The sequence below is a fragment of the Microtus pennsylvanicus genome, chromosome 17 (assembly GCF_037038515.1).
Source record: "Microtus pennsylvanicus isolate mMicPen1 chromosome 17, mMicPen1.hap1, whole genome shotgun sequence".
Classification (NCBI taxonomy): domain Eukaryota; kingdom Metazoa; phylum Chordata; class Mammalia; order Rodentia; family Cricetidae; genus Microtus; species Microtus pennsylvanicus.
Window position 1 is genome coordinate 9619955 of NC_134595.1, and position 26259 is coordinate 9646213.

A 26259-nucleotide genomic window follows, 5' to 3' on the forward strand; every position below is an offset into this window, starting at 1 on the left:
TAATAGTAGTCTCTTAAGTCACAAATAAGTAGTTGTATGAATGTAAAAGTTAAAGTGCAGAAAGCAAATAGATATAATCTTAGGTAAGCCACTTAAAATGCTCCATGTTTAATGACATCTGATCTGGTAACTTTATAAGCAAAGGAGAAAATGAAGAAAAAATTCCAAATAATTCATAAGTAACTATGAGTAAACATAGAAGAACACAGGTTTTATTAATAAAAGTTGCATAAGAATATTTGAGCATGTGTATACATATCTATATGTATATATTTAATGTATGTGTGTATAAGCAGAATTGGGAATTATTGAAGGAATAAAAGGGAGCAATCAAAGGGAGGATAGACAGAATAAAGTAGGAAGTGGGAGTGGGAAATATGAGCTTACAATGACTTTTAAGTTCTCACATGTCTTTTTAAAACTCATTATTTTGTACACTAAAAAATAAATTTTAAAAGAAAAAGTATAGAATTGTTTTTACCTGAAGTCCACAGAACATTTCCTTTAAGGAGTCATACCTGGAAGATAAAAGACTTCCCAAACTGATCTTTTAAACCAAGAATGACAGGGAATCAGATGCCAAGTAGCATCTTTAAACCCAATATGATACCCAAAAATCATAGAAAAAGAAAGAAACTCTCCACTGACACAATAATCCAAATCAAACCAAAATAAAAAAAAAAAAGAAAGAAAAATACCATGATCTCAAGGCATTAACCTTCCACGATATATGACTGATTGGCAAAACTAGCTCAGAGATCATGCATACATCACTGATTGGATCTGGGTGAATTAAAATTAGAATGTTTGGTGATGCTCACATCTGCACGTCTGCTATACATTCTGTTAAGAGAAAACCTTTAAATGTGGGTTTTCCAAAGTCTCTCTTTGCTCCTTGTATCAAACATCATAGTACAAAATTCATTTTCTTAGCTACTTCAAACACAAACAATACTCTTATCACTGCATATTTTCCATTCCTAACGTTTATCTCATTTTTACTAAACAAACATCTTTATTATTCAATATCCATCTTATTTTCATATTCAATGCATGTGAATATTTGTGACCATGATACTGGTAATTTCAATAAATTCTTGTTTGGGCATTGTTGTCCAGCACACAGTTAGGTTATTAAATACATGATATCTTTTGTTGCTCTTAAAGCTTGTAAGAGACACCGCCTTTTCCTTGCTCAAAGGAACAATGTGGGGGGTCAGAATACTTGTTTTGGAGTTAAGAACCTAAATGTTGTTCTCCTCACTTTTTCTGATTCAAAAAAAAAAGAAAAATTGTGAACAAGACAATTAAGAAGGAAGAAATCATCTTAAAAGAAGAAAGAAATTGTTAATATCAAGTTCACTTCGGTGTTAATATTGTGTTTCTTTTGAGTACGGCAATATCATGCCATGTTTTTGGAATTTACATTTAAATACATCACTTTAAAAACATGTTGGCATACTAAGACGATCTGGTCTTTCATTTTCTATGTTAAAGAGCCTTGATGGCAATCCTCCAAGTTTGAAATGACTCTTCCACTACTCAGTCCTAATCTCATCTTCTTTGTACATTGTAGTATAACACAGATATACCAGGCCATAAAAAATGAATAGCTCTGCTCTGTTTTATTTTCCGTCAGCAGTTACTTAAGGTCTTTGGATGCAAATCAAGTTTAAATGTATAAGCAGACCCTACCTAAATTGCTTGGTTAACTTCACCACAAAGTAGAATATGGAAATTCGGGGCATTTCAATTGATTAGACGCATAGGACATCTACTGAGAAAAAGGACAAAGCGCCCTCTGATAACCTTGACTACCACAAGGACCCAGGCTTTCCGGGGCTGCACACTAAGATGCCTGATGCCCTGAAAAGGCAGCTGATCCTTATATTCCTTGTCTAATACTTTCCACATCTACACCACCACAAAAGTTCATCGATGCCTGGGGTAAAACTTTTCTCACAGCCATAACCTAAGACAAGAGTTAGACTATCTGAAACTACACAAGAAAAAAATTAGAAACAGTAAATTGATATAAAAAGCGGTGGAAGAATTCTCCAGACATAGCCACATCATTTTGAAGAGACACCTTAGAACGCCACTGTATTTTTCCCCTGTCTAACTCCTTGCATGTAGATTCTCTTTTGTTGACATTGTTTCAGTCTCACAGTTAGAAGTCTCCAGTAATTTAAGATGATAGAATTGTTATGGTGATAACAAAAGCAAGACTGAGGTTTTGTTAGAATGTCATTGTTCCTGGCTATCAAAGTAGAAATAGTGGGAGATATGAAAAAAAAATGGCCTATGTTTTAATAGGATGCTGCGACACAATTGACAACCCTCCAGACAGCTCAGGACAGAGAATATCCCTGTCCATGTGAGCAGCAAAATAGCTCTACATCAAATACTAAAATCTTTGATAAGTTTATCTTAGAGATGGAAACACCCGGCCTTCTCAGAAAACATTGACATGTTTAAAATATGTGAGAGATACTTCTTAATGCCTGACATTGATCTTCCGTGGATCTCTTTCTCTAGGACAGACACTGGGCTACTATATTCCAGCAATTGACAGATGCTTCCAGCTATGTATCCCCCCGCCCCATTCCGCGACTTATTTTATCACCTTCCTTGGTCAAATGCACTCATGGCCGAAAATTTCCTTTATAACTTTTTATTTCTTTATAACTTGCCCATTAATATTTCTCTAAAATTGTGGCACTACTAACAAAGGAAGGAATATTGTTTCACTAAAGATTTAAACAACACATATGACATCAGACTTGCATTATGTCTTACTGTCATTGTTTTTCTGAACAGTTTATAAAGTTTTGCACAAAGAAGCAATACTAAACATTGCCATTTATTAAAATTTCCTATAGTAATTCAGTATTTAAAACTTAAGATTTTTATTTCTCTTTAAAATGTAGAATTTATATTGAAGTCCAAAAATGTTTATTAGAATTTTTTGTACTTTTATATATAAAATCAGAAATTAGAGTATATTCATATGTTATAAAGATATTCTAGTTTGATTTCCCAATCAGTAATATAAAGAGAATGTAGTCTGTTAATTCACAATTGAAACTTTTAAATATTAGCTGAAGTATTTTGACAATATGATTTATTTGGCTATTTAAAAGACTGGTACAAATTCAAACTGCAAGAAATAATAAGGAAAAAATAAAGCAAATATAATAAATGACTTTAATATAAGTAGTAATAACAAAGACTATAGGTAAGCTACCAACTAGAAAAACGTTCAACAGTCATATTATTTTTGCATTTTGCTAAATGGTTTTATGCTTATAAGTAATATGATTATAAAGTCATATATATATTATTTCAGAAGAAAGTTGTGCAATTTATTTCTGGACTAAAGAAACTGATGTCAAAATAAAGCTCACTTTCTTAAAATAGAATATTTAGTGAAATTAATTAAGCAAATATTAATTTGTTTCACACACATTGACTATATTTACTTATTAAATATATTTTATTACATTTCACTACAGAATTATTCATAGGTTTTCTTAGTAGTTTACACACTTTGAAAATGCAAAAATATTTTTCAGTTATAATTGCTACCCTGTAAACACATAATAATTGTAAAAACTGGAATACTTTAGTAGTTGTTGATACTTGGTACCAATTAAAGACTGAATTAAGTATTGTACATATTTATGTATTTAAAGGATACATGAATGATATTTTTAAAATTAAATATAATCTTGTCTTTATTTTATAAAACAAAAGCATATGTGTTATATTCAGAATTAAATCAATCTCTATCATTTAAAAATAAAGATTATAGAATATGATTAGGAAATAGGATTTCTTGTTTATGTTGTTTCAACCAAATGATTTTATTCAACCATTTAATGATCTTAGTACTCAATGTGTTCTAAATATTTAGAAATTGTGATAATAAAAGTGTTCTTATACAAATGGAAATTTGGAATGATTATTGCTCATTTACTATTTTAAAAGCATGTGGTTCAAAGAGTTCTTGATATTTATGAGAAAGTTTACTACTCTGAACAGTAAAATATTAAATCAAAGTCTTTTCAAAATGGTGGATAACTCAAGTAAACGACCATCAAGAAAGACTTCGTCAGAAGCAGTTGTGTCTGCTCTGACAGCGTGTAGTACATTTGTGCAACATTGAATATATGTAATATATATATATATATATATATATATATATATATAGAGAGAGAGAGAGAGAGAGAGAGAACATGAACTTGAGTCAGAGGTGTTATGAGAAAAGGACTGGGAAGAGTTAGAAGAAGAGACCATGATAGCCACTTATGACTGGCTTAAATAATTTGTTAACCGTGCACAGGGAGTCATTTTTCACTCTGCAATTGGAAAGACCACAAATATCATGTAGCTGCAGTCTTTCTCTTTTGTATAAATGTAATAGAAATGTAAGCAGGCTATGTTTTAAAGTATATTTTGATGTGCTTCTTACTAACCAAAACAAATAATTTACATTATGTGGTGTGTGTGTGTGTGTGTGTGTGTGTGTGTGTGTGTTTCTTATGGCACGTGCTTTGCCATGAGAAAGACAATGATTTTCCTCTGTATTCTCACACTATACAAAAGACAGCAGCTCTTAACTCCTCCAGTAATTGTAGCAAATGGCTCTGAATCAACCAACTTGAGTTAATGTTGGGCTTGCCGCCAAAAAATCAGTCATGTCTCCAATTGCCTCATTAGAATAATTCATGATGGAATCTCATTGCAGTCAGAAAAAATTGCTAAACCCCCAATAAAAAAGCTAGTTGAACTGTCCAAGAATAGCCTAAATGTGATGTCATAAAAATGCACATAGCCATGAATGTATTATGGGCTCTTGCATATACAATCTTTACAAAGTCAATGCTTGGGATGATCTTTTGACATTGTACAATAAATACATTCTAGTACTTAGGAAAAATCTGTATTAAATATGTCTAACATAGGAATGTTTTATATGTCTTCATTACTTCTTCTCACTCACCTCATGAATACAGTCATGTGTGAGGTCCTATGGGCCTATACTCCCCAATTCATGAGTCACAGAACAAGCGCAAAAGTATTATGTGTTAGATTATTACAATAAAAAAATTAATCCTCTTTTCAGGTCTACAAAGTCATAATTCTCACTTAACAAATCTGAATATAAAGAAGATAGATAAACACATATATTTACATTGCATACGTGCATATATGTATATGGTACTAGAGATACTAAACTAAGATGCATTTTTAGTAAATATACATTAGAAAAACTATGCATATATTTTCCTTACAGTCCAATTTTCAAATATGTGTGTAATTATGTTCTTTAAATTTCACTAAAGTTCAGGATGTTTGTAAATTTTTATGTATATAAATTTAAGATGACTAATAAGTACACAATTAATAGCTACATTTTAATAGCAAATAAATTATTTTGAATGTCTGCCGTGTTTTCTGGTGATTTCTTTGAAAGGGTTCTTTACAATAAAAATACTAAAACAATAAAAAATATTAAAATAAAGGACTTAATGCAAGAGACATCTCAGTCACGAAAACACTTGTTACAGAAACATCAGATCCTGAGTTCAGTGTGCAGATCCCATGTAAAACAAGTCATGCATTGTGGCATGCACTAATTATACCATTGCAGGGGAAGCAGAGATAGGTAGATCATTGCTGTCCAGTCTAGCCTAGTTGACATATATCACTCTCTATTGAAGGACTCTCTCTCCAAACAAACAAACTTATTAACTAACAAGGTAGACAGCTCTTGAGGAATGAGATCCCAGGCTAAGCCCTGCGTACATACACAAATGCAAACAGATACACATGCAAGAACACACACACAAACAGATAAAGTATACTTAAACACATACAAACACACACACAAGCATGCCTATATAATGCCTAAAATGCATAACTAAAGCAATATCTAGATTATATAAAACAGTAGCTATGCTATCTGTACTTTTATTATTTTTATTTAGTAGTTGTTCCTATTGTTGTTAATATATATGTTTAGCCAATGGAAGAAAGATCATATCACACATTTAATTTGAACTTATATTTGTAGAGAAATTTTTAACACAATTTCCAACTCATACATTCTTCTTTGTTGAACTCTCCTATTTTCTTTTCCAATACATTATGGACTCAGTATTTTACTTACAAAAATTTAAAGTTATATATCAAGGATATTCTCTGTCCTGTAAAGGCATTTCCTTCTCATTTTTTTTTTTTTTGTGATTTTATTCTGACACTTGATGTTATTGACTTTCATTTGGTTAAAAAATTGTCACATTTAATTATTTCTAAGCAGAAAAAAACTTTTCACATCCAGATAATAAAAATAATAAATCAATCACATTATTTTCTATAGATTGATACTTATAGTAACCCAATTGAGTAATGTTATGTTCAATGTAATGATGACCTTCCATACTTCTTTTTAACAAATCCCTTTACCAATCAAACACTGGCTGGTCTAACTCTTTATCCTCTATAATTAGATTATGATAAAAAAGCATAGTGATTAACTCAATGTGGTGATTAACTCTAGTAATCATAGTTATTAGCTCTCTGATGAACATGGGCACGGGTTTTTTTTTCTTCTGCCATATTTTTGGTATTTCCACTAATTCAAAGATGTTCATGATAAGGAGGAAAGCGGTTTGTAGTCCTTTTGCCTACTTGCTCAAAAATTAATCCTAGTGTTTTTAGTGTATTGATTAGCAAAGTTTGTAATATTATATATAGTTGGCAAGAAGGTCTTGTGGATAAAAGGCATGCAATGTTTAATCTTGGGAAGTTAAATTCAGCTGGAAAATCACAAAAAAAATTCTTAGATATAAAATCTGTTAGCGTTGATATTCAAAAGGGGGGGTGGTAAAATAGGAAGGGAAGTCTTTAAGAAAGCCTGTAAAAGACTTTGAGCCTGGAAGTTTAAGCATTTTCAGGCGAAGGGAATGGCAAGGACAGAGGAACTCTTAGACATTTGTCTCAGGGCTGTTTTCTACTTTAACTGTGTGTATCTAACCACCTGCCCTTGCTCCCCAATTCACGGGACAGTTTACAAACAGTGGTTAGATACTGAGTGCCCCGCAGCATTCAGAGGACAATGCTTTGTCCATGGTCACTGATCACTGGGCAGTTGTTCAGTTAAGTAGCTTTAGGTTGCATATGGCTGCTTTCCTAAATTGCGGCTGCCTTTCCTTCATCAGCATCATCTAGGTGTATTTTAGCATAATCAAGTCCTCATGTGTATGAGGGGCCCTACTCTCTAGCCCCTGGAGCTTCACCCACTTCATGCAGACTGAGATGCTTTTGCTTCCTCCAAGAGAAACATCATAAAAAGAATGTGACAGTAATTGTGACCCTCTCTGTGGGGGTTTATGGGACCAATTTAAGGACAGATTGAGTTACGGTGTTATTGCAACACCTCATCAAAATTCTTGTCCAGTTCTTAGCATTGACTTTAGACAAGTAGAGCAGCCTGTGACTTCTGGGATCACTTCCAACGACTTACCCAGGGCAGCAAGTGACCCTTTTCAGTTAACTCCACTTATTTTTCTCTGTTTGTTGTGACTGAGAGTGTGTCTAAGAGAAGGAAGTCGTGGCTGTTTAGGGCAGAGAGGCAAATGGCTCTGAATTTCCCACACTCTCTTTCTTACAGGAAGATTGCGGAAGGGACTGCCATGCCATTAGCAGAGAAACTTAGAGCAAGGTCATGTCCAAAATCTTCACTTGATTTTCTTCTATCTGCCAGAAGCTATTTAACAGCAATATTTTAATTTTATAATCACTTCAGTATAGCAATATATATGCCAGAAAATGAAACATAGTTAAGCACAAAATGGCAATAATTTCTACTGCTATAATCATGTAATTGCGCCATTCATTTTCCCTCATTCACTTCCACCTTCAGTCACTTTTCTAACAGAAATAGAAGGCATATAGATTTTCCAAGGAAAACATCTGGTAGCTAAATTCCAAGAGTGAATTTCATTCGGAGAGACTGTTGCAAATGCAAAAGATGAATGGAATTGTTCTTAAAATTCATGTGTTGAGCAAACCCAGATAGCACGTCACTAGATATCTTATATTGGTTTTTCAAGGAGAGAAAAAGGAAGAACAGCATTTGTGACTGCAATTACCATGTTTATGGCAGACAGGAAAATACCACAACATTTGTAAACTAACAAGAGTACTGCACTTAATGTTAAAAGAAAAGCATCTAAGAACCAAATCAGTGATAGATCTATAGGCTGACAAATTAAAAACTGAAGGTACTGGCAATATAAATACAAATTTGTAATATTTACTCCAGCATATTGGTAAGTGCATTGCATGTTTGGTTTATTTAATATTCAGTTCTAGATTTGCTGGGAAACAAGGTAACAGCACTCAAATATGTAATGTTTTTTTTTTTATCAAATTGCCCGTGGAAAGAAAGAAGTAAGAAGAGATTCTCAATATAGGGCTCCCCTGTTGCTCATGGGAAGAGCAATTGCAGACCATGCCCATGGAACTGGGTTTAGACCCCAGCTCTTTAATGAAAGCATTCCTCATGCAAGGACACGCTGTGCTTTTCTTTCTACACTAACTACAAAAATCCTATGTGTTTACAATCTGTGAGGTGGTGTCAATTCAAAGATTTAAACAAGCCCGAACTGGGCCATCATTATTTCTACAAATTATACAGCTCTCTTCTTGTTACAAGACAAGATGAAAGACCCAGTTTCAATTTTGTAGTCAAGACGTAATTCTGAACATTGGGAACCTGATTCTTTTGGATGCAATTTATAGTAAATCTATAAATCCATTAATCATAAGAGAAGAATTGCAAGACTTTTTTTATATCAATATTAGCATAAAGGTATAGTTGTCAAGGAAGATGCAAAAGCAGGCATTCCGCATTTGAGGATAAAATAAATAAAACTCAAAAGAGAGGTCTTTTGAAATTTGAAATGTTTGATTCTTATGTTACTTTGCACACTAAAGTTAACAGCATTATTTATATGAAGCCCAGGTAAATCAAATATCTAACTATCTGTATGTACTTCTTGTTATAAAAAGAGCTCTTTGTCTAGTGTTGATGCTTTCCATGTTTGCCATGGAATCAAGACAGACAGTCTCTCTCTCTCTCTCTCTCTCTCTCTCTCTCTCTCTCTCTCTCTCTCTCTCTCTCTGTCTCTCTGTCTCTCTTTCTCTCTCTCTCTGTCTCTCTGTCTCTCTCGTTCTGTCTCTCCTTTTTCTCATTCTAATCATGGCTTATTTCTTATTCTGTCAATCATCTCAGATCATTCCTCCAACTTTTATGATCCTATCACTCTCAACAGTTCACTTTTTGGGTAAAAATGTATCAACAAGCCTCTTTATGGTCCATTTTCTCCCCGTAAGTTTAAGCCTCATTATGTGTTTATAATCTGTCTCAATGTCTCTCAGAAATATAAAATACTGATTATATGTTGGAATCTCTGCTTTCTTCCTCCAGTTTTAGAGTGGGGTACCATAATTATTATTATGCCCTTAATCAGAAATGTCTTCCCCACTGACATATTTTGATCAATTTGTTCTTCAGCTATTGGCACTACTTTTAGAAGTTATAGACCTTTTGGTATATAGAAGCCCTGCAGGATGCAGGTCTCTGTGTGTGGAATGGATGCCAGGGTTGCACCTCCAGTGCCTGTTACATGATCTGCTTTTCAAGATGTGGAGCCTGTACGATAGATATGCTTGCACTGCCGTGAACTTAAGTGTGTCGTTCAAATCATGATGGACTGAAAACATGGGCCCAAGTAAATCATTCTTCTATTAAATGATGTCTGCCAGGTTTTGTACTTCCGGGAATCTAATAGGATGTAAGGCAGGTACTTGGAGTCAATATAACCTGTAGCTTAAAACTCGATGTGGATTTTAGGGTCATCTCCTTTTCAATTTATGGGCATTTAGTATTCAAACTGTGTTCTCCACACTGCTATGAGCATCATCTCATGGTCACATATATATCATTTCCTTACTTATAAGGCCATTGGTATAGTAGTCTGGGCTTGCATCCATGTTCTCTTAGTTTCTGCAGTACATCTATCCAGGACCTTCTGGCTTTCATGGTTTCCATAGAGAAGTCAGGTGTAAGTCTGATAGGTTTATCTTTATAAGTAACTTGACCTTTTTCCTTTGCAGCTCTTAATATTCTTTCTTTATTCTGTATGTTTTGTGTTTTGATTATTATACAGCGAGGAAGGTCTGATCTTTAAAATATATAAAGAACTTAAGGCCATTGGTAACTTTCATTGTCTTGACCTACTGGAGAAATGGAACAAGCAGATCCATGCCCGACTACACTGCCCCTTCTCTGCTCACCCTAATTTGCCTGTTCATACACAGCACTGCATCCAGTACCTGGAAGAGTTCCCTATGCTCTTGTGTATCTAGAATTAAACTGCTACCCTTTCTTCAAAGATTTTCCACATTTTCCATGATGGTAATAACTTCCTTGGCTATAGGATTAATTGAGTGATCTTGAACTAGCATATTCTCTTATCTTTCTACAGATCTTTTAGGAAAAAGATTCTGCCTAGTTCATCTCTTAACCCATGCCTGAAAGCTATATGACTGCTGCATGGTCTTTATGAAATTTGAAGGATTTCTTTACATTATGATTTTGGTAGAAAGTGAACTCCAAACTTCCATCATTATCCTTTTGTCCTTCTATTAAAAGAAATAAGCAAATAAAAATAAGCTTGAGGTCAGGCATAGTGTCCATACCTGTCATCACTGTACTTGGAGGCAGGAGGAGCATCATGGCTGTGGCTAGCCTGGACTATGTACAGTACTATAGGCAAGCCTGCTCTACAGAGTAATACCCCTTCTCAAAAGTATCAACCCCTTGATTTCATTAAGTTTAGCATACTTCAAAATCTATACACTATGTGTGTCCATCTAGTCAGTAATATGTTCATTATTTTCATTTTATACGTTATTTATATTTAAGAAATTTGATTTATTTTTATTTTATATATTATTTATATTTATGTTTCAGAAATATATTTAGAAGAACAGACCTCATATGTTACCCAAGATGACTCGAATCTTCTACCCAACCTCCACGTACAAGGAGAACAGGGCCTATACCCAAAACAGAATAGTAGCTCTGTTTGACATGAGGAATAGTAAAACATTGTCTGTTGCTTTGGTCATGAAACTAACTGTAATTAAATCCTTAGGTTTGGGTAGAATTGGACCATTATTTGGAATGGTTTTAAAGTTTCAGAGGTCACACTAATAAATCTAAGACATACACAATAGTTTCAAAAATTTTTGGCTGTACAGTTCATATAATTCAAAATATTGATGAAACCATGGACATTTTAAATCATTTACATCTTCTGTTCCTTTCACATGAGGGACTATTTCTGATGTACCAGTGCACACATAGTAAAGAATTAGTTTGCTCCATTTAAACTTGCCAGTCTATGATATTTAAAAATAAGATTTAGAACATGGCCATATGGACAAAATAAAACTAAATTTATAAACTCATGAAATTAAATTAAAAAAAACAAACCAAGGGGAGTGCCTCTATGACTCAGAAAATATATGTATACTAACTAGAGCTTCTGTGCATTCCATGAATATTGGAGTTTTAATTTAATAAATTTGCCTCTTATAGTTGGAGACCATTACAATACTTAATGTACAGAATAAACGTTATTCTTAAATTTCCATTAGAAAATTAAGTGCAATATTCCTTTGTGCACACGCTGATTTCTCAGGAGTGCGCTTATTTTGGTTGATGTGAACAACTCTGAAAGAAGCATGACTTCTAGCAAACGCTGGTTGCATACACAGTATATGCAGAGCACTGTGGAATTAACAAGGCATGTATAACAGCCAGCAGAAAGCTGTACTTCTCTGGCCTCTTGAAGGGTCCCCAGCTAAAGTTAATAGCAATGACTGAATATTCTCATGCACTAAAACAAATACAAGCAAACACTACCCCAGATTTGGCTTTAGAGAGGACAATGTGGGTATCCAAATGCCTTGGTATATTGATGAGCCTGCTAAGCATTTAGTTGGGTCATTGTTTGCAAGCACACGACTTTTCTGACTGAACTAACTAGAGTTGTTTTAGGGGGAACAAAGTGACAGATTTAGTAAATCAAAAGGGAAGTAACTGATTTCATAAGACAGGAGGGAACCAGTAACTCAGAACTGCTAATCAGTTACATGTGCTGTTCGGAAAAGATTAAGCAGATGTCAGGAACGTCTTCCTTTTTACAACATTGTATTTGGAGTTGTCAAAATAAGACAAAGCAGATCCTTCAGACAGAGCTGAAGCCTAAAGGTAGTGGATAGGATCTCGAATGTCTGATCAAATGCATGCAGCCTACGATGCTCTTACAGTTGTATTCACCTCAGAAGTCACCCTAATAACATTCCCAGAACTATGTCGAGAGGCATTGGGAGCTAGAATATCTTGGAAAGTACACGCAAGCATTCAGAAACTAGGAGCAACAGACATAGAAAGACCACATAACAATGAACTGAGCCTCAAATTGGAATAAATTGTCACATTTTGGTGGGGTATTTTTCTCACTTTCTATCTTGGAAAAGTTTTGTGTACTTAATGTTAAATCGTACTCAGTGCTTTGAGCGATCAAACCTTCAAAAATACCCAACCAAGATGTTTGCAGAGAAGAAAACTGAATTTTACATAACACAGTAAATGGTCCATTTGTTCCTCTGAAGAGTCAAACTTGGGTCCTTCTTCCTCTAGAACTATGCTCGTGACTCTGCTAGTCCACCTATTCTTGATTAAAAGAAATGATGCAATTACCCAAACAAGATGTCCTGGGGGTTAGTGTTTTTCCTCCATACAAAGGAAATGGCCAGGCCAAAAGAGGTTGGATAGGCATTGGTTTCTCAAAATAAGAAAAAGCTATTAGATAATTCTTAAATTACTAATCCATCTGTAAATTATACTGCAACATCTTAGGAATTTTCACTGGAAACATATTTCACATGGAGTCATTCTGCTAAAGGAATTTACACTGTCATGGAGTTTATTAAGAAATGGGATAGTGCAGCTTCTCAGGGCAAGAACTTCATTAATTGATATTGTAAGTATTATTCAAGACTGTAAAAAAAGTTCCAAATTTTAAGTTTATTTAATTTTTTTGTCCTTAAAGCAGCTTTGTCATATTATATGAAAGAGAACTATATAAAAATATTTCCAGAATAACAACTGTAAAAATATGCCCGAACATTTATTCATCTATTCTCTGCTACATTTATATTGCACAATACCAGAGCTGACCTAAATTCTAAAGAGAAAGGCGATACTACGTCCTTCAACATATAATGAAGGATTACAGGATGTAATTCACTGAGATGGAATTAGAATATCTAATACATATGCATTTTTCTTCAAATGGATTTGTGAACACTTTGTCTGGGACACTGCTCACAAGATATTATATTTTCTTAATTTCTTTTCTGGTGTTGGATGTCTTCCATTGATGTTTTATTTAAACATAGTCTTTCAGATACCAAAATAAATAAATAAATAGCTCAGATTAAAACATATTCATCTGTATCAACACTTTAAATTTATATGGAACAGAGTTGTAATGTTTATATTTTATATAGAGCTGATTACATGAAAACAATTATTTTATTACTTGACACTGCATTTTTAATGTTTATTTCACTTCCAGACAAAATTAGCCCTTTGCTGAGATGTTTAAAACGTGTGTAACTAAGAGACTTAACCTCTATTAGATTCTTTTTTTGTGTATTAAAAACCCCCACTGAAGACCATCAGCCACAAACCAAAGTAAATATATTATTTTCACTGCTTTAACAAAGAAAATATCCAAAATCACCAAGATCTTTCATTTGATCATGGAAACAGAGATCCTAAAACATAACAATGTTTTCTTTTTTAAGGAAAGACTTGCAAAACTTTAGCAAAATACGAAAACAACGAGGAGATCAACAATATATTATATGACATTTCCAGAGTGACTATATGATTTGGTGACTAAGCACCTGTAATAAACTCTGTTTTTGTTTAAGGTTGTTTAGACAGCTTTTTACGGACAAGACTTATTATGATGCTTGATTTATGACGAATGTTAAAAACATTTGTTAGATCAAAAATTAATTAATTTTTGTAATTAAATGTCATCTTCAAAACAAATACAACCACTAATTAAAGTATTGATATGTTGTGCATAGTATGCCATCTTGCTTGTCACCGGCTATCTAGCCTGCCAACATACAGGTTCATCAAATCTTCTCATTATAATGATGGTTCTCAAAATAAGGCTTATATTTTATGTTTTTATAAAAGTTATATAGGCCGAATTTTTAATATAAAATACTTTATTTTATTGCCTTTATTTTATTTAATATATATAAATACTTGCCAAAAGAGAAAGAATAATAAAAAATACAATTTTTTTTACTTTAAATATCACAATAGGCAAATGATTCAAGTTTTACCTAATTATAGTGATTCAATGGAACTTGAAACTTTTACTATTTTTACAGCTTTCATTGGCAAACTATATTAGTTACTAAAGGCACATAACTATCAAAATGAATATAAAAAAGAAGGCTTTTAAGAGTGTATAGAGAAGTCAGTAATAAAAAAGCAAAGGCAGCGCTGTTCTCACTAATCCCCAAGATGACCCAGAGTTTCTATGACTCTCATATCGGTGTCTCTAGTTCCCCTTAGAAGCCTCAGATACTTAAATTATTCAGTCATGTCCTGCAGTAGGAGCATAGCTGAAAGTAATGTTTTCTATTTCATAAAAGCCAAAGGATCTATGGAAAAATAACTCAAGAAATAGCAAGAATGGAAAGTAATGTTAACATGATTTTCTGTGTGGGTGTGCACATGCACATACGTGTGCATGCATGCACCTGCCAAGATTCCTGAGCTCAAAATTCAAAAGGAAAGACACGTTAAAGAAAAGAGCTAAAATCTTGAAACGATTTAAAATGCATGCCTTTTCTTATTTAAAAAATGCTATTAACACTTTTGCAGTGGGACCTGTAAACGTATAAATCCTTCTAAGTTCTGAAAGTTACATAGAAGTCACAGTACAGCACATGAGTAAAATTATCGCATTGAATTGCTAAGAATTTCCTTTGATCTGAACCAGGTCTGAAGTAGAACGGGAGTCCCTTCACACCCAGCTCAAGTGCTCTGGTGATGAACCATTTACTCTTCCATGTCAACTTTTGCAGTGAAATAAGTGATCACAGATCACTTGTATTGTATGTGCTTTGTGTTCAGATTCCATTTCAGGTCAATACATCTATGTAAACCAACAGCTGGCTTTCAAAGAGGATGAATCAAGAAGTTTCGATTCTACAATCATTAAGGAGACAGAACCTTATGTTTTCTACATGGACACCTACATTACAGATATGAGCTTCATACTGGCTAAGACTCGAGTAATAACATTAAATAAAAACAAAAGAGAGGAGACATACATGAGAAACAACTAACATCAACTAGATCAAAATATGTAGGCTCCAATACTCAAATAAGAGAGCAATCATGGCCTGGCGATGGTGGTGCACGCCTTTAATCCCAGCACTCGGGAGTCAGAGGCAGGCGGATTTCTGTGAGTTTGAGGCCAGCCTAGTCTACAAGAGCTAATTCCAGGACAGGCTCAAACGCTACAGAGAAACCCTTTCTCAAAAAAGTAAAAAGAGAGAGAGAGAGAGTAATCATGTTGTGGCTGATGGATGTGAAAAACCCTTCTCATTTTACAACAGTTGGAACAAACATTTAAATCAATAATAAGTTACAAAAGGAGGGAGACAAACAATGTGGATATCAAGGATATTTTAGAGGCAAGAATATTAGATTTGACCTATCAAGGAAAATGTGAGGAAAGAAAACTCAGATAAAACTGGAAAAAATCAAGGAGTCCTCAGATGAAAGCAAGCCATAGACTTCATTATGTGAAGTTGCTTCTTTATAACCTTATAGATGAATAAAAGGAAACACTGAGCTAGTTTTTAGAATGCTATAACAAACCTCATTCATATGTAGTATCAGCCAAGACTAAACTAAAATAGTTTAAAAATTACTGTAGCATATTTGGTTTAAAAAAATCTAATGCAACCCATGACTAAATGACGCCATGAAACAAATGATAAACACATTTAGAGAGAGACAATAGTTACCATACTGGGCTGTAATAACTAAAACAGAACAAATAAAAAAACAGAATAGCTACATGCAGAAAGGTTCAGGCTGACTGGAATGGGGGAAGTTTCATAAGGTCTCACTCCTACATGAAGAGCAGCAAATCAATGGCTGCTGGGTGGGGGGGAATGCTTTTTCTCTAGGGACAAGCTCCCTGATTTATACAGTCACAAGTATTCAGACTTACAGGGGAGCATATGAGAAGCAAAAAAAAAAAAAAAAGACTCAGTAGGAGCTATGTGTGTGTTTCTGTGCATAGCAATAATTATTTTGAAATGGTCATAGATTTCAGAGCAAGTGTGACAAATAATCCAGGAAAGAATACTAAACTTGTGGAGACTGTCAGTCAGCTCCTATTTATGAAGGATAGTGAAGGAACAAAAGATAATAGCTAACATGGATGCAAAGACTAGTTAATACAATCTTCAAAATGTGGCTTCTGTCTTGAGTGAGGTGAAAGTTCTGCCGCAATTCAATACACATGGGAGTAAACTGGAGTGCAAAAGTCGGCTTAGTAGCTCAAGTCATTCACACAGGACTGGAATTAACACACATGTAGGTCCTCAGGGGATCTCTATTATTAAATTTTGACAAACTCAAAAGGTAGTTAACTGCTTTGAATAACTAGACCTTTACATATTAAATTTATAATGGTCATATGGCCATTTCTGCATAAAATTACCAGTGATAGCAAGCATCTCTTTCAACATCTTTAACTCTTACTTTTAAACAGAGAACAAAAGTGAACATATATAAAATCAAAATGGATGATGAATTACCATAGTTCTTTAATGGATTACCATAGTTCTTTATGAATGTGCTCAATACTAAGATCCCCATCGGCAAAAGATTTATCTATATGTGACACATGACAGAGATTTATTAATAATATTTGTACCAAGAATACCCATAATAAATTCACAAAGTCCACTTGTGTCATCAAGAAGTATTGGGTCCTTACATATTCTATTAATTATAAGAGATTCTTCTTATATGAGAATCCAAAATTAAGTAGTAAAATAATATCTGTAAATAATGAAAATTCTATTTCATGTGTTACATAGCTTTTCATATGAATCTACTCAGTTTTCAGCTTTAATGACTTTGCTTCTTTCCCTCATTTTCTTTTAGTTTTTGTATTCAAGATTATAAATTAGGAAGTACTCATCTAATTATTATTATTTTAAGTCAGATATTGCTATTTAACCTAAAATGCCATCAAATTCACGACTTCTGGCCCTCCTTCCCAAGCCTCTGTGTTGGGATTATGCTTTTATGGGCATATAATACACTATAAAACAACTAAAATGTAAGTGAAAAATTAAACAGTGTAAAAGAAGAATCCTGAAAAGTGGTTTATAAATTTAATCTGCTTAACTAACATCCTAAAAGAAAGACAAAAGGATGATTGTTTAAAGAGCGAGGAGAAGGCCATGCACTACGTTTGACCATCCTAGTGAGCACTCTGACCCAGGAGCGCTCACGAGTTCAGACAAAATAATAAATGCTAGACACAAGTGAAGGAAGGGAGAAACTTGTGAAGCTTTCACGGCTGCCAAGAAACAACCTGATTCAGGAGTGGTCATAATATGTGAGCACTTCTCATTTTCATGTCCCTTTGTGGTATTTATACTTTTAAAATGCCCTGCCAAGATTCTAATATTAAAGACTGCTGAAGGAGGAAGAGATGAAACAATATTTGTCTAGACAGTTGGAAAGCACAGAATATGTCACCAATATAATCCTTTAACTCTAATGACTTCCACAGGTGACTTAACTAGAGACGATTTTATACTTTGGGAAAGATTACTGGAATCCCATCAATAAAATAGCCATACTAAATCCAGCAATGAGCCTCTAGGATTTCTGAAATTCCTCAGAGACATCTTCTCTCTGTCTCTGTCTCTCTGTCTCTCTCTCTGTCTCTCTCGTCTCTCTCCTTCCTTCCTTTCCTTTCCTTTTCCTTTTTTCTCTCTATTATTTTTCGTTCTTATTAAATTTTAAATTTTAACTGCAAAAGTCATATAGTTTACAGATTTTAAGGTTAGATTGCTGGATGTAAACTCAAATTCAACTACTTGCTGTGAATCTGTAAGTAGTATAGGGTGCAAACATTCTAAATAAGAATTCAAGACACCTACCTATGCTGTAGGATTGTTGTATAAGTTTGTGTTCATGAAGTTCCCGGGTTAGGATATATGACTCACACAAAATAAAAATCCCTAGGTCTTATTATTATCTCTACAGTATCTTAAAGACAACGAAAAGCTCCCAAAACATGCAAGCTCATAGTTCTGATGAGTTTGATACAAAAGAAAAAATGTGTTAGAAGTACCAACTTAAGCTATGCTAAGATAAAACAAAAGTATGCAATATGCATTTGCTCTTTTACATAATAACACTGGTGTCTGCTAAAACATTGTGTCTATAAAACTTCTTCATCCCTGCCTTGAAAGCAATCCCTCACTCTGCAGACAAAGAGGAAGTTTAAGGAGAACTCTTATCACTATAATCCCTTCTAGTATTAAGGTAATAACAATGTTTCACTGCACAATTTTTTCTTCAGACCTTATTTAGCTTATTATATTTATAAGTTTTTGCTATTAAAAATGTAGTCTTTTTTAAATAAAGCACTTTTGAAAGAAAGATATTGTATGCCATTAAAATTGCTTGATATTATGAGGAATTGTTAAAGAGAAACATAAATGAAGGAATTAACATAAAAACAAGTAGTTTCAAAAAAACGTTGATTCCTATCCAAAAAAATGCTATCGAAATACTAGATGATGTCTCAGAAAAAAATGGTTAATTGCATGTTTTATTAGTATTAAAAATAATTAAACTGAAAACAACTAGCTATTTTACTTTTACATAAGATATAATGAAATAATTTCTATTTTGGTCTATAACTTAAAATTTAGATTTGATGTATATATACTTTTATATGGAATCTATATTATACTTTCCAGTCCTATATATTGGAAGAAAAGACACATGGCTAAGAGTTTATAGTTCAATTATTACTTATCAGATAGTCAAAATGAAGGAAGAAAATCTAAAAATGTTCATTAGCATTTGTTTATACTAGAGTGTATGTGATGGTTGTGAGTAAAGCATCTATCACTGTAAGGGTTGCTAATCAGAAGTCTTGTCTCTTCTGATTTATAGCAAAATTAAATGGTTATCTACAAGAAGACGCTCGTCACCCTATTATTCTCTAGGTGGGGATTTATTGAGTGCTGGTTACGCTTTAGCCACAGTAGTATCTGAAACGATAAGCAGAACAGGGTGCTGCCTGGAAATCTTGTAGGACACTGGAAGAAGAACAAAAGAGCAGGTTGCAAGGACAGGGCACAGCACACAGGGTCAAGACCATGGTAGGAGTTAAGTGTGCCTTGAAAGTCTTCAACGTAAGAATTACTGAGACCCTTTGCAAGAGTGAATAGCATGACAGAGGGACAAGGCTGAGGACCCAGGCAGGCCAGGTCCTCATGAGAGGAGTTAAGCAAAGTAGAAATGAAACTGGACACTTAGGGTGAAAGCAGCAAGCTGTACCACTAAAATAATGAGAAACGTTTTCCCTCTGCAAAACGGGGGGGGGGGGGGGGGGTCATTAACAAGATAATGGCAACATTTTGAAATTTTGCAAGCATGGCAGCAATGTGATCCCATGTGTGTGTAACATCATGCTGGCCAGTACTGAAGAGGATTTGGGAAAAAACTAACCATCTAGCCATCTAGCCAGCTGTCTAGTGCAGCATGCGGCAGTTACATACAGAGTAGCAAAGCCCCCAGGGAAGGGGTAGAATCTGGGAGACACCTGAAGGAAGGAAGACTTAGTAGCAATAAAGAAGAACTATGAAAATGAAAGAGGGAGGCAAGAAGATTTGAGACCCAAACTTTCATTTTTATAAAATAAACATGTTTTAAAATCATTTACCAATAAAAGAAAGTCCTATGCCTAAATTTTTACCTTAATAAAATGTTATGAATAATTTAATTTTAGATCATGATAACAATTTATATTAACTTTGCAAATTTCCCATTGATCATATATTTTACAGATGCAGTCTTATAAAAGTACTTGTGGTTAGGTCTCTCTTGCTCAAGTAAAAAGTACAAAAATATTGAGCACACAAAGTAGTAATTTCATAGATCTGCTTTCCTAAGTTTCAATATACACACAAGATATTTCAAGCAACCATTACATGAGCAATAAATATTAATCTACTGTGTTTAGCTCCACTCTTTAACAAAATGATGCATTTTAAAAGATAGGCTATTGATATTTTGGTTATTTACATTTGGGGTGCATAGGTAACAAATCCTTAAACTCTTATTACAGGTTACTAAAAATCAACTCATATTTGCATGTACATAGAACACCCTTAAGAATACCTCTCCTTGTAGGCACCAAAAATGCTATATAAATTTAAAATAACTCATCTGCTAGATAGAGGATTCTGTGTTTGGATCTTGAAGGTACATCATTTAATCTAAATTTGAAAGCCACTGTATGAGAATGTCACACAGTTAGCATTCATCTTAAAATTTAAGCATGCACTTGATTATTTACCAAGTGCCTGTGTACTGGTTCCCCATTCTCACTAGACAGAGTGTCTTGAGATTATATATGGATGCTCATCACTATTCTAACATTATTAGTTGTGGAGAGATGGATAAGAACTCCCCAGTAATTTAGTCACAATTCCTTCATTTGCAAAGCACCATGACTTCCCCACAGAGTTACTGTGTGGATCAAGCAAGATAATACATATATGAAAAGATAAAAACCCAATATAACAGCTTACTTCTGGATTGGCAGTTAAATACATGTTTTTATTAGCTCTTCCCTTTCTACAAAAACTGACTTGAAATACAAGTGCTTTATAAAGTTTTCTCTTGTTGTCTTTTTTGATCATTAAAATGTGTCTGCACACATGAATAGTACAAGAATGACATATACAAGTTTCCCAAGAAATGACTAACTGTATATACCAAAGTGAGAAAGCTAAGCGTAAATTATGAGTTATTTATAGTAATAAAATCTATAATATATAACTCATCTATAATACTTCTAAGTTTATACTACTCTACATCATCCCAGAAAGATACTTGCTCACTCTCCATGTGTATTGCCACTCTGTTTCTAACATTTAAAAATTGAAATCACATGTACCATTACTGTACAAGCCTAGCACTATCTCCACACTTGCAGACTTAGCTCCAATCATGCAGCTCAGGTCTTATCCATCCCTGGCTTAGCTCCAGCTATATAGTTTCTTCCCTCATTCATCCTGAGACTGGTTAGACTCTCACATTAGATACATAAACCAATAAAAGAAGTCAACATACACAGGGGAACAATACAAAAAAAATGCAAACAATGTAAAAAAGCCAAGACAATTCGAATCTTTTTATGTATATGTTTAATTTAGGGCACCTGTGTAAACCATGAATCAAGGCAAGGGCCACTGTGTATTGAATACTTATAGGGCAGGAGGATTATTTGAACATGAATGATAGAGAGAGAGAAGAAAAATACTGAGTGTGGTGGATTGAACAAGAATGGCCCAATGAGCTCATATTTGAATGTTTGGTCTCCAGCTGGTGGAACTGCTTGAGAAGGATTAGGCGGCATGGCCTTGTTGGAGAAGTTGTGTGTTGGAGAAGTTGTGTCACTGAGGTTAAGCTTTGAGATTACAAAAACCAATGGAAGACCTGGTATCTTCCCTCTGCCTGAAGCCTGTGTGAATCAGAATGTAAAGTTCTCTTCTACTCCTCCAGTGACAAACCCATCTACTTCCTGCCTTAATATTAAATCACAAATTAACATTCTTTATGCAAGCTCCGATCAAGTGCTTTGTTTTCTAAGGGTCGTCTTGGTCTCTTCACAGCAACTGAACAGTAACTAAGTGGTAGAAGGTTTCGAGCAGGGACAGAAAACTGTGGGTGTGGTGAGTGGGTGAAGAGGGATGGTTAAACAAAGTAACCATGCCTGAAAAAGACTATGAAAACATGGCTTTCTGTAAGCCAATCTTTTAATACTACAAGTAGATAAACATTTGAAGAGAGAAACCCTTCTTGGTAAATGAGTGCTACTTCTAGAATTCATTAAACACCACCTAATGTCAAGCCTGTGATATCTCCTTAGGAGTCATGGAGGCCCTCAAGGCCACCAAAACAATTTTTTTTTCAATTCCTCAATTTCCACGTGGACTGAAATGATAACACTATAATTCAGAACACACTATAAGCCTTGGTGGCAAGTTATAGATAAATCAAGCGCCACTGAACTGGGTGCTTCTATCTTCTGGCTTGATTTCATAATGTTAGAAAGTGATACGCAGGTATCAAAAGTCTAACACAGTTCTGATCCCTACTAAGTACAATACCAACTTACCAGGCAACTTGTGCCCATTTGTACTATAGTGGACTATTATAGGTGTAACAAGTGCTATCTGATTAGATTCAGGATATGATAAATGTAGTAAAAAACAACAAAAAAAAGCAAAACAAAAAAACCAGTGTTAGAGGAAGTCATAGGCTTAAGTGAGGAGTTTACCAATTTTAACTAAAAGGACATGTCAAACTACATTCTAAACACTGATGTTTACAGACATAGAAAATGCTTCTCTTAATCAGCTCTTTACAATGAATGGGGGGAATGCCGAGGTTTGTGTTTCTTCAAGGTGTTGAGAACGGGAAAAGGCTGAGTGCTAAGCACTGAATATCACATTTATACCATTTCCTTACAGTTCAAAGAGCGTTACAGAAACAGAGACAAAGAATTTATGAGCCCAAAGATAGAAGAGGGCCTATTAAATTGAAATTTCAGCATTATCACAATGATGAACTAACAGTATTGGGTCTATCCTAAGCTGGAGCTACCAACAACCATTTCTGAATGGCGAGGAAGTTAATAGGGCCCTACCCATCGCTGCCAAAGTACTGGCTAATGGTGGATTGTGGGGAAGGAGTACTTAGATGTGTGCTCACTGGTGAGCCCATTTTGGCGACATTAGATAATTCCATACCCACAATTGCACAGATAGCTCTGGATAAACTCAGGACTGGCTGAACAAAATAAAATTATGAAAAAAAAAACCCATAAAAGAATCTCCAGGGCTTCTGGGATCAGAAGAAGACAAAGGGGTGAAGCATGAGAGTAACAAGACAGCATTATGACAATCAAGAATTTCTCAAAATGAATGTTTTTCTTTTACTTTAGAAATCTAATGATACTGCCATGATACTATTTGAATCATTAACAAAAGAAGAGTTACAACACCCAATGTCGGCAAGGATGTGAAGTGACTTACTGAGAGTGCTACCTGCAATGTGAAATATATTGTATATTTCTTATAAAGCTACACATGTGACCTATGTCCTCATAACTGGTCATTCATTACAGACTTATTAAAAGGTTCATGTAAAAGTCCCTCTATTAAGTTCATAGAAGCTTTATTAATACTAGAAACTTAAATGGTCCTAGCTATGTTTTTAACAGGTAAAAGGTTTAACCACAAGAACTACATAGCAACAGTTTTGAAGAAGAAAGTATCATTAAGGGTACAACCTAAAAGAATGCAGAGAAATATGATGAATGAAAAGTTGAAAAATTCCCAAAGGCTGTATGGGTTATAAGTCTATTTACATAAGGACTGCTTTTCAGAATTGAAGAATAAATTAACAGTCCTCAGGAATTAGAGATGATGTAAACTTAGGGGAAGAGAATTAGAGATGAGGGAAGCTTGGGTGAAGAGTAGATGCAGTTATGAAAGGGACTCAATAGATACTAGTGATGGTAGGAACATTCAAAATTCTGACAGTAGAGGTGGACAAGGCCTTCGCTAGCATCTCAGTTTTCTTTGTCATATACACACATGAATACATCCACACACAAATATACACACACACACAAACACACACAGGAATACATCACATACACACACACACACACACACACACACGCATGTACATATATCAATCAAAACTGTAGAAACCAGAATAATAGTAATGATTGATGCTTATGTCATTATTTTGGCATTTTACTATCATTTTTCAAAACACTGGCCTGAATTAACAGGACAACTTATACAAGACACCTTGTGTGTTATTTCCTACAAAAACAGAGGTACTACATCCACAAATTTATCAAGAAACTTTCCATCAAAGGTTAATGATGTTGATTAATAATATTAAGAAATCCCTAACTTCATATAAAAATACTTGTTCTTCTTTCTCACTTCAGTATTCATTCATTCATTATCTATTTGTTCTTTTAGTCAACAAATATTTTTAAGAAAAAAATGAGTAGCCTGTATAAAAAAATTCTCTATCCAATACATAGTGCTCTGAATCTGTCTTTGTGGAGATAATGGAACTCGAGCAAAAGGCAGTTTGTAAACAATTTTTATGTAATATATATGCACACATACATAGCATGGGAGACACAGTATGGTTCATTTGTTTGCTTTATAAGACTGGATTTCCTTGTAATATCTCTGTCTGTCCTGGAACTCACTCTATAGACCAGGCTGGCCTGGAACTCACAGAGATTTGTGTTGGGACTAAAGGCATGTAACAATACCACCCAGCAAAGACATAGTATTTTACAATATAATTTAAGTAAATTAGCATGGACTAAACTTTGGGAATTGGAATTTTCATTTCTTCCCCCAAAAAGTGTGGTAAGACTAAATTCTGAGAAGGTAGGGTTATTTAATAATTGATTATAAAGTCTATTTTTCCATTATAGTCTTAGATTTTTCAAGAGCAACTATCAGACTTTTAAACATATTATTTCACGCTAACACAGAGGGAATTACCATACAGTAGCAGTTTAGTAATTATATTGTGAATGAAAACCCAATTATCTTAACATAACATCATTCTTTCAAGGTGGACTTTCTCTTTGGAATGATGCTGAGTTTATATACCACATTGACATAAATCAGCATCACTGCTACAACTTGCAGTAACATTTCATTTGTATTTTAGTAAACAAAACTTGCCTCATGACCAGAAAGGTAAAACAGCCATACTGGTCAGCCTTACAGACCAGAGAGCAATAACACACACCTTTAATCTCAATAGCCACACTAGCATGCCATAGAAGCCAGGAGGTAGTGGTGCATGCATTTAATCCCAGAACTAGAAAAGATTATAAAATGGAAGGAGACAGATCTCAAGTTCAGTCTCATTCTGAAATTGCTGGAGGCAGGATCACCATTTCAGGTCAAGGTAAGAGGCAGTGGTTGACTGTTTGCTTTTCTGATCTTCATGTTGAACCCTAATTTCTGTCTCTGAATTTATATTAATTATGCTTCAACAACTTCTAACAGTGCCATTGTTCAACAATTGGTTGCAGTAGTGGTATATTTTATCAAACATTATATGAGATCAACATACTTAAGGTAAAGTTAAAAATTATTATTTATTATTATTAGATTTCTGCTTGTATTCTAATGAAAGAAAGGATGTGGATTTGAGTGAGTGGGGAATTGGAGAGGTTTGGGGAGGAATTAAGGTAAGTAAATCTAATAAGAATATGCTGTATGAAAAAATCTATTTTTAATTAAAACAAATAAAACATAAAAAAGAAAAGAAAAAACTGAATTCTAAGAATGTTCAAGGAAAAACCCAGCACCACCCATAGTGAAAACTGACGAATACCTGAAATCTATATTTTCCCAAACTGAAAATTTAACAATTAAATATATTAGTTTATCTTGCACTTGACTTAGTACTGATTCTGTTAGCTATGTTAAGGTTAATGTGTTTTGTCCCATAGTATATCCCATTTTATTTTTAGAACTACCAAACAGTAGTTTCTGAAACTTTATACCAACCTCTCCTATATATTTTACTCTACGTGGCATTTAGGAGTTTTGCCTTCAAATATCTGCCAAAAGTAATATCTTATGTCCTCATAATTCAATGTACAAAGAGGAACTCTCTGTAAGTCTAAAGGAAACTACAAAAATAGGTTCACTTTAGACAGAAAATATGACCACAGA

The 26259-nt window shown here is 34.1% G+C and overlaps 1 protein-coding gene across 3 annotated transcripts in view; it reads right to left on the reverse strand.

The window, feature by feature from the left end:
• Erbb4 (erb-b2 receptor tyrosine kinase 4) overlaps window positions 1-26259 on the reverse strand; it is a 1055862-nt gene that overhangs the window by 908114 nt on the left and 121489 nt on the right. The gene's annotated exons all lie outside the window — the stretch shown is intronic.